Genomic DNA, 9,438 nt, shown 5'->3' with positions numbered 1-9,438 from the left:
CACATCTGTTTCCATCCAATGTGAAGCATCTGAAGCAAGTGTCTTCATGTGGAAGGAATTCGCCCCTCACGTCGAAGAACGCGACCAACAGGAGTTTGATTTTGGACACTCTTGCTTTCTTTGGCCTTGGCGACGTCGGACTCTTCCACCGTAGACTCTGGTGTTTGGTTTCCGGGTCGTACTTGAAGATCCATGACTCATCACCGATGATGACTCGTCCGAGCAAGGCCGGTTCGGTTTCAAGACGCTGCAGGATGTCCTGACACACACGCAGGCGCCGATCCTTGTGGTCGGCGTTCTGTACTTTGGGCACCATCTTTGCGCAGACTTTCAGACGTTGTCACGGTTCATGCCTAGCTCGTTGGCGATGAGTCGAACGCTCAAGCGACGATCGATGCGCAACATCTGCCTGATACGCTCAACGTTGGCATCGGTCCTGCTCGTGGTGGGGCGTCCGCTCCTGGGGTCATCTTCCACGTCCTCGCGTCCCTCTCTGAACCTCTTGCACTACTCAAAAACACGCGAGCAGGACATGGTCTCGTGTCCATACGCTTGCTGTAGCAACACCAGTGCTTCTGATGGCGTTTTCCCCAACCAGACCAGAAACCTCAGATTTATTCGTTGCTCTGTTCCGGTTGCTTGAAGACCTGAAACAGAGCATATGTACGATATATAAAAGCATGTGGATAAAACCTCAATGGCTGCAGTCCGAGAACCTTCCGGACCCCTCAAGTAATACGGTTTCTCTGGTCTGATTCGGTTACCTTCCTCTTGGTTTGATTCCGTTTGTGCTCAGGCAAATCAAAACACAGAAGACACGTGACATTGTTCTCTTCCCTTATTGGTCAAACAGCATTATAAACACAACACCGTCTTTGTTTCAAAACTTTAATGAGGATATGGCGATACTAACAAGCTACAATACACAATACACAGGACTTGACTCAAATTGGTAAATATATGTACAGGTAATTACTCGTTGGTTATTAAAGAATACTAACACAGAGATGGTTAAGGCACAACGACTTACAAGGACATTTGAAATAGAATAAACCTTTACTGTTGAATTTGTCCCTCAAGGGGGAAATGAAGGACACTGATGGAATAAACTGGACAATCCTGGATGCGTCCATGTGCTGCCATGAACCGTTCGTAGAAGGAATTGAATCGATCGCAACTGGGCTTTTCGGGTTGTCTTAGTAGACGTTTAACCTTTTGTACGACCAGGCTTCAACAGTCATGCTTAAAGACTAGATAGGACAGTTCGAGAAATTATGATCGTTCGGATAAAACGGAATGAGGCCACGACAAGGCAATAATGGTCGTTCGGGTGGTATCAGCTTCGTTAGCATCCAATTAAGATGTAACGGGGGTCATGAACGCACCTGAAATCAAGATGGCCGTGTCTTCTTTATTAGTCAGAGGCTGAATGATCAAATCTTTTGGGAAGGGGAGCAACGACAGGTTTCCCTCACTCCTCTTTCGAACCATAATGTGGACATCCTTTAGGGCAGTGGTTCCCAAAGTGTGGGCCGCGGCCCTGTGCTGGGCTGTGGTGGCACTGCAGGTGGGCCATAAGAAGTCATTAAAAATAAAATTAATTTTTGCAAATATAATATAGTATTATATATAATAATTATTAATAATATTATCAAATAATTATTATTATTTTTATATTATTATTAATAATAATATTTTTAAAATAATTATTTTTATTTATTAATATTATTATTATAATAATAATGTGTGTCTCACCTAGTCTTGAGGCGTAACGTCTTCAAAGACAACTTGAGCAACGCCCTGAGAATACAATGACCTGGATAAATGGGAATATTCACAGGCAAACCCTTGTTCTTGTTTTGTATTTTTCTACTGAACCCTCAAATGCTACCTCCGGGAGTCAATATAAGCTAGCTCAAGAGGTAGCCGACAACCACTGCTGTTTGTTTTTATCTTGCAACCAACATGATACAGGCGTTGATTGGAGCAACTGCGGTATCGGAATAGAACTTAACAACTAAAGGAATTCTCTCCTGTGTGTGTTCTCATGTGTCGCACCAAATTCCCTTTTTGGGAGCATCTTTTACCACAAACCGGGCAACTGAAAGGTTTTTCTCCCGTGTGCGTTTTCATGTGTTCCACCATGAAGATCTTTCGAGAGAATCTCTTATCGCACACTGAACAACTGAAAGGTTTTTCCCCCGTGTGTGTTTTCATGTGCGATACCATGAACATCTTTCGAGAGAATCGTTTGCCGCACAGCGGGCAACCGAAGGGTTTCTCCCCCGTGTGCGTTCTCATGTGTAATATCACGTAATCTTTTCGTGAGAAACTTTTACCACAAACGGAACAACTAAAGCCTTTTTCACCCGTGTGTGTCAGCATGTGAACATTTAAAGAAACCTTCTGGGCGAATTTCCCGCCACAAATGGAGCAACTAAAGGGTTTGTCGCCCGTATGTGTTCTCATGTGTCGATTCAAATTGCACCTCTGCGCAAACGTATCGCCGCAGACTGAGCAACAAAAGGGTTTTTCGCCTGTGTGTGTTCTCATGTGCGACGCCAAAATTGGCCTGTCGGCGTAAATTTTACCACAAACTGAACAAGTGTAGGGTTTTTCTCCTGTGTGGGTTCTCATGTGCCTCGTCAAATTGCACTTCTGAGCAAATGTATCGCCGCAAACCGAACAATTAAAGGGTTTTTCGCCCGTGTGCGTCCGCATGTGTTGATTGTAAGCGCTCCTGAAAGTGAAGGGTTTTGAACACACCGAGCAGGTGAATCGTTCCTTTCCTGTCTCCTTTTCAGAGCATTCCGAGTGTTTGCTGACAGTGTGAGTCCTCATATCACCTTCGCAGTCTCTATCGGTGGCCACGCCTCCATGGGTGATGACCCTGGCGTCGGGCTCGCTATCTGAAAGCGGAGCTAAGAAGTTGTCCGCTTCAGGTTCGTCTTCATCGTCTTCGGTCTTCACGGACACAACAGTGAGATCAGCATCCTCCATCCCTTGAAGACTCTCCCCCTCCTGAGTGATCCAGAGTTCCTCTTCTTCTTCTTTAACGTGGGGGGACTGCGGCGCCTCCTGCTCAAAAGTGGAGCTCTCCACCTGCGGCTGAGGGGGACCATCTTCTTGACGGCCGATCATCTGCTGGACGTCTGCAGGACACAAACATTATATAGTGTCATTCACATGGTTGTATCAAAGCAATTTAGTCCAAAAGATCCGGGTTCGTTTTAACTCATAGTTTATGCTTGTGGTCTTTCATGTGACATCGTATCGGTGTTTGGAAAGATGGGTCTCCTCGGCCTGCCTACCAGGGTACTCCAAGTGAGACCAGTGTCAACACAAACTACCACAACAGACCAAAACACCGGATATGATGTCACCAAATGTGAGCGTAACCAAGCAATGGATGGATAGCAACACCCTGAACACACACAAAACATATTATGGTAATGGTGTTATTTCATTTGAACATGCATCAGATTACACTTGAGTGCGTCCCATAATCAGTTCCCAGTTCCACATGTCCAAAAGGATTAGGAAGAAGCAAAGCTTATTAAATCCTACCCCTCCAGCTGTTACATTTGTTCACTTCCTGCCTTCCTAATATAGTTTAATATTATTTTTTTTGTCATGTACCGAAGTACAAGGTGATATGAGCATCCAATGCCATAATGGGTACCATAGTAAGTGTCAATATAGTGATATATATAGCACATCATGACTGGTTCAAGACTCTTCATCCTTGTATTTAGCAAACATCAACTGCTTGTATTGTTTCTTGAATTGGCTCATCGTTGTGCATTGTTTGATTTCCTTACTCAATCCATTCCATAGTTTGATTCCACATACTGAAATGCTATGGCTAGCATAACGTAGTCCTAGCATAGAAGTGTTTCAAATGTACTTCTTCCCTGAGATCATATTTCTCCTCTCTTGTAGAGAAGTATTGGATGACATTTTTAGGTAATTGGTTATTTTTAGCCTTATGCATTATTTTAGCTGTTTGAAGATGAACTATATCAGCAAGTTGATGTATTTGTGATTTTAGAAATAAGGAGTTAGTATGTTCTCTGTAGGCGGCATTATGAATTATCCTTACTGACCTTTTTTTGCAGTACATTTAGCGAGTGAAGATTGCTTTTATAGTTATTAGCCCATATTTCCACACATTAAGTAAGATATGGTAGAACCAGAGAGCAATAAAGAGTGTGGAGTGATTTCTGATTTAGAACAAATTTTGCTTTGTTCAATATTGAAATATTTCTGGCCACCTTATGTTGTATTATAGTCAATTAGTAGACAAAAAAGAGCAACTTTGGGCATTCTAAAAAGTTCTTATCAACAGTTCTAAGACTATCATCATGATAAAATAAAATAGTAGAAAGTTACAAAATCAGAGTATTGGTTTTGAATTGGGTCAAAAGCTACCGAGCTAACAGGAAGCAATATGTGAAGACAGGAGGATACACATCGGCAAGTCAAAATATAACATGTGGCGTACCCCAGGGGTCAATGCTGGGACCAAAACTGTTCAACTTGAATATTATTGACATCTGTAAAGTGACAAAAGATTTAAACAGATTATCAATGAACCTAAGTAAAACTAAAATAATGCTATTTTTCTAACAGTAGACACAATACGCAAGCAAAAATACATAACCACATTGGAAATTGTGTAAATTTGGTTTGATTGTTTAGGTCCTGCGTTCAAACTTGACCAACCAAACCGTACTAATTATTAATTAATTACTAATTGTAATACAAAAAAATATAATTAATAAATATAACTAATTTGCTTTACAATGTTTCAGCCTGTCGTCAAAAAATCAAAAAAGGAAGGCTAAATTTTATGGGCCCATTACCGTACATACAAAATATTGTAAATTTACAAGTGTAGCGTAAAATCTGTGGGAATTTTAGCAAGTCCGTATGGTTTTTAAACGTGTTAAAATTAAAGTAGACCGTTAGCGAACATGTTAGCGTACCTTCGACGTGTAGCATACTCCGACTCAAATAAATAGCCTCCAGCTGTTGTCGATGCTGTTCCTTCTCTTCTCTTGCTCGAGACAATTCCTCCTCGTACGACGCTATGGTTCTTTCAAACATCGCGAATATTTCGTCGGCTGCCGCGATTAGTCTCTGCCTGATCAGATATTTCAACATTTTAGATGTTTGGAACTTGATTATCCTTCTTCGCCTCCTCGCTTTGTCTCGCGACAGGCTCGACGCTTTGCTAACTTCCGGGTTTCTCGTCTTCGATGACTGCTTTACGGCAGCCAAAAGACACCCAAGACGCCACACAGCTGCCATCTTGCGGCGGTATTAAAGACGAAGAAATACGAAGAAATAAACCGTAAGGCTGATACAATCACTTGTACAAATATTTAAACAAGTACTAATGTTTGTCAGCGAAAGTATAGTTTAATTAATTTATAATACTTGTAGAGTCTGTCTGTTGAATTTGATGCTACGAGAATTACCAGATTTTTCCTTGCAATATTATGTTATTCTTGGAATAACTTCCTTGTTTTTCCCTTAATATTTTCACTTTATTCTTGGGAAATTATTACTGATTTTTCCATTTAGCTGTTTTTTTAGAACATTTTTAGAAAACAGCCAGGGGTCACAAAAGGCTCCTGGAATGCCTGTTTCGCTTGTCTGTCTGTTCAATTTTATGCTACTACAATGACCAGATTTTTTCCTTGCAATATTACGTTATTCTTGGAATAACTTCCTTTTTTCCCTCTTAATATTTTAACTTTATTTTTGGAAAATTATTGCTGATTTTTCCATTTAGCTGTTTTTTTTTTTAGAACGGCATTCTCTCTAACGTCATTAATGAACAGCAGCAGGCCCACCCTGATGGCGTTCATATTATAGCTGGGGACTTTAATAAGGCCAATTTAAAGATTGTACTCCCGAAGTTTCATCAGCATGTCAAGATGCCCAACACGAGGAGGAAACGCTCTTGATCATGTGTACTCAAACATAAAGAACGGCTACAGAGCAACACCCCTCCCCCACCTCGGACAGTCAGACAGTCAGACCATCTGTCCCTGCTGCTCACTCCTGCATACACCCCCCCTCAGACGCAGATCCAGACCCACTAAAAAGATTATCACCACATGGCCTGATAATGCACTCGGTGAACTTCAGGACTGCCTCCAACACACAGACTGGGATCTATTTCAACATCAGGACCTGGAAACATACACAGTGACAAGTTTTGTATGGGAACTGTGTCTGTGGACATGTCAGGATGCTCTTTGTGGATAAGAGCTCGGCCTTCAACACCATCATCCCAGACACCCTAACCACAAAACTGGACACCCTAGGCCTCCCTCCCCTCACATGCAGATGGATCAAGGACTTTTTGACCAACAGAGCCCCAGACTGTGAGACTCGGCCCCCACCTTTCCTCCACCCGCAGTCTGAGGACCGGACGGATCACCACAAGGCTGCGCGCTTAGCACCCTCCTGTACCCCCCATTGCACTGAAAGGAGAAACTCTCCAATTTCGTTGTACATCTTGTATAATGACAATAAACGCTATTCCATTCCATTCCAAAACAGCCAGGGGTCACAAAAGGCTCCTGGAATGCCTGTTTTGTTTGTCTGTCTGTTCAATTTTATGCTACTAGAATGACCAGATTTTTTCCTTGCAATATTACGTTATTCATGGAATAACTTCCTTTTTTCCCTTAATATTTTCACTTTATTTTTTGGAAAATTGTTGCTGATTTTTCCATTCAGCAGTTTTTTTAAAGAACATTTTTAGAAAACAGCCAGGGGTCACAAAAATTTTTGCATGATTTAACCTTTTTTTTATGATTTAACAATTTTCAGTAGCATGAACTTGAAGTCGTTCAAGTCCAATGGCTAGCTTGACATGGTACAAAGGTAAGTGTGGAAGTGGTTTAGAACCTGAACATATATTCCCCGGGAGCCATTGCTCTGTGCTAACACGGTAAGATCTTCGACAAACAGCAGAGCCTACAGCTTGTACCCAAGCAACACCCTTATACATAAGGAAGTCGCAAATGGCCCCGGGGCTGTACTTTGGACACCCCTGGTCTAGTGAACCCCACCATTCTTACAAACTGGAGCCTATGGGTTCTACTACTTCCTGGATAGTAAACAACTTTACTAGGAAACACGCTACACTCGGAGAAAGAGGTGAGGTATGAAACAATATTTTGTTAGAATAGATTTTATTCTCTGTAGATGTTGTTTTTAAATAATAAAAATAAGTGATTAAAGTTCAGATGAATGATTTTCAAATGTTTCATTCTTCTCTGTCAAAGTGTGGTGCCGCACAAATGTTTTAGCACAAAGTATGCAGCGCACATGAGAGAAAACAAACAAACAGAACAACTAAAGGGTTTGTTCGCCGATGTGCGTTCTTTGGTGTCTAATCAGAGACGCCTTGACAGCCAAGCCTTTGCCACAAATTGAGCAAATGAAAGGTTTCTCTCCGGTGTGCGTTCTCATGTGCTTCACCATATACGACTTATGAGAGAATCTTTTGCTGCAAACCGAGCAACTGAAGGGTTTTTCTCCCGTGTGTGTCCTCTGGTGCACAATCAGCGAGACCTTCCTTATGAACGTCTCGTCACATATTGAGCAGCTGAAGGGTTTCTCACCCGTGTGTATTCTCATGTGCGATTCCATATTGCCCTTATGATTGAATCCTTTGCCGCAAGTTGAGCATCTGAATGGTTTTTCCCCCGTGTGCGTTCGCATGTGTGACAGCATGTGAAACTTTCGAGAGAATCTCTTAGCGCAAATTGAACAACTGAAGGGCTTTTCCCCCGTGTGTGTTCTCATGTGTCGTGTCACGGCAGTCTTATCAGAAAAGCTTTTCGCACAAAACGAGCAGCTAAAACATTCTCGAGCTGTCTTGTTTTCAGAGTATTCGGAGTGTTTGTTGTCCAATTTGCAGTCTGTGTCGCTGCTCAAATGTTCCTGGGTGTCGTCATCGAGCGAGTACGGTTCGTCGTCTCTGTCGGCTAGTGGAGCGTAGCGGTCGCCTGCTTGCGGTTCGTCTTCGCCTTCTTCAGTCTTCACAGAGACAACAGTCAGTGGCAGCTTGGTGAGATCATCATCCACCGGCCTGAGAAGACAATCTCGCTCCTGAGTGGTCCAGAGGTCCTCCTCTTCCTCTTTAACATGACGGGGCTGCTGGTTGTCTGCAGGACACCAACACACTTTAGCTCAGATATGTCAAATATTTTAACATCAAGAAAACAAATCAGTATTAAATCATAAGAAATATATTCTTATAAAACTAGCACATAATTGCGATGAACTATGCATGCTATAATAAAAAAACATTAGCACTGAGAAGGTAGCAACTCCAAAGCAGACCACTGAGCCATTTTCCTGTCTTTGGATGTACTAATGGAAAGTTCGGGTCTTTTAAGGGATCTGGTTGTTCGAGCTTGTGCCTCACAAATGTTTGAATCTTTGTTGAATATAATGCTTTCTTATCAAAAATTTTAATTGTAAAAGTTTCTCAGCTAAACAACACAACATCATCAAGATATTGTACATTTTGACCGATTACGTACAGCTTGAACAGAAAAAAGACGAGTAAGACGAGTGGTTCACTTGAAAGAGGCGGATTGTGCGCGAACGACCCATTACTAGTTCGTTGGAAAATCAACATGGCTGTCATCCGTTTTGTTGGCATGACGCAATTATGTTAAAAAAAAGTTAATGTATGTTATTTATTTAATAGCCTTGTCGTTGGCTTTAATTAAACAGTTCCAGCTGTACTTCCGGTGGTGTAAATGTGACTAATTGTCACGTTTAATGGTGATTTAGTCTCACTCACAACTGAAAACGGACCTTCTATGGGAGCACATACTTTTCCCGTAAATGTATGTGTGGAAAAAATAAAAGGATAGCGAACGTACCTTCGGTTTGTGGCACAATTTGTTGCCGACGTCGCGCCTTTTCATCTCTGGTTCGAGAAAGTTCTTCCTCGTACGACGCTATCGTTCGTTCAAACAGCGCGAATATTTCATCAGCTGCCGCCATTAGTCGCTCCCTTATCAACTCCTTCAACATTTTGATGTTGTTTTTCAGCACTACACACCTAACACACGATCGAATCGTTGCTAACTTTCGTTTTTTCCCCCTTCGCGCCGTCTAACTTCCGCATTTCCATCTCCGGTAGTTGTTTTACGGCAGCTAAAGCATGAATGACGACACAAGGCTGCCATCTTGGGGCGGTATTGAAGACAACGCTCGATTTTGTAGAATTATGATAATTTCATGAGAAACGTCCACCATAAGAGTAATTTATGGTATATGGTACAACAAGGGAAAAAAAAGGATAGTGGATCAGACAATATAAATGGAGGAACTACTAGAAACATTATGCATATAGCCTGTAAGTCATATCGATCATTCCCATCCGGAGGGTGGCGG

General features: G+C 42.0%; 1 pseudogene across 1 annotated transcript; it reads right to left on the bottom strand.

Annotated features, from left to right (window-relative positions):
* Positions 1-899: 899 nt before the first annotated feature.
* Positions 900-9,407, bottom strand: LOC131128129 (uncharacterized; annotated as a pseudogene). Its single transcript, XR_013627112.1, has 4 exons — positions 8,922-9,407; positions 7,371-8,192; positions 4,989-5,265; positions 900-3,152 (listed from the first exon to the last, which is right to left on the bottom strand). The product of XR_013627112.1 is annotated as an uncharacterized LOC131128129 (transcript).
* Positions 9,408-9,438: the final 31 nt, after the last annotated feature.

This window comes from Doryrhamphus excisus, linkage group LG3 (genome assembly GCF_037039965.1).
Source record: "Doryrhamphus excisus strain RoL-2023G ecotype Guam linkage group LG3, RoL_Dexc_Guam_v1.1, whole genome shotgun sequence".
In the NCBI taxonomy this organism is placed as follows: domain Eukaryota; kingdom Metazoa; phylum Chordata; class Actinopteri; order Syngnathiformes; family Syngnathidae; genus Doryrhamphus; species Doryrhamphus excisus.
This window is presented reverse-complemented; position numbering and strand designations above follow the sequence as displayed.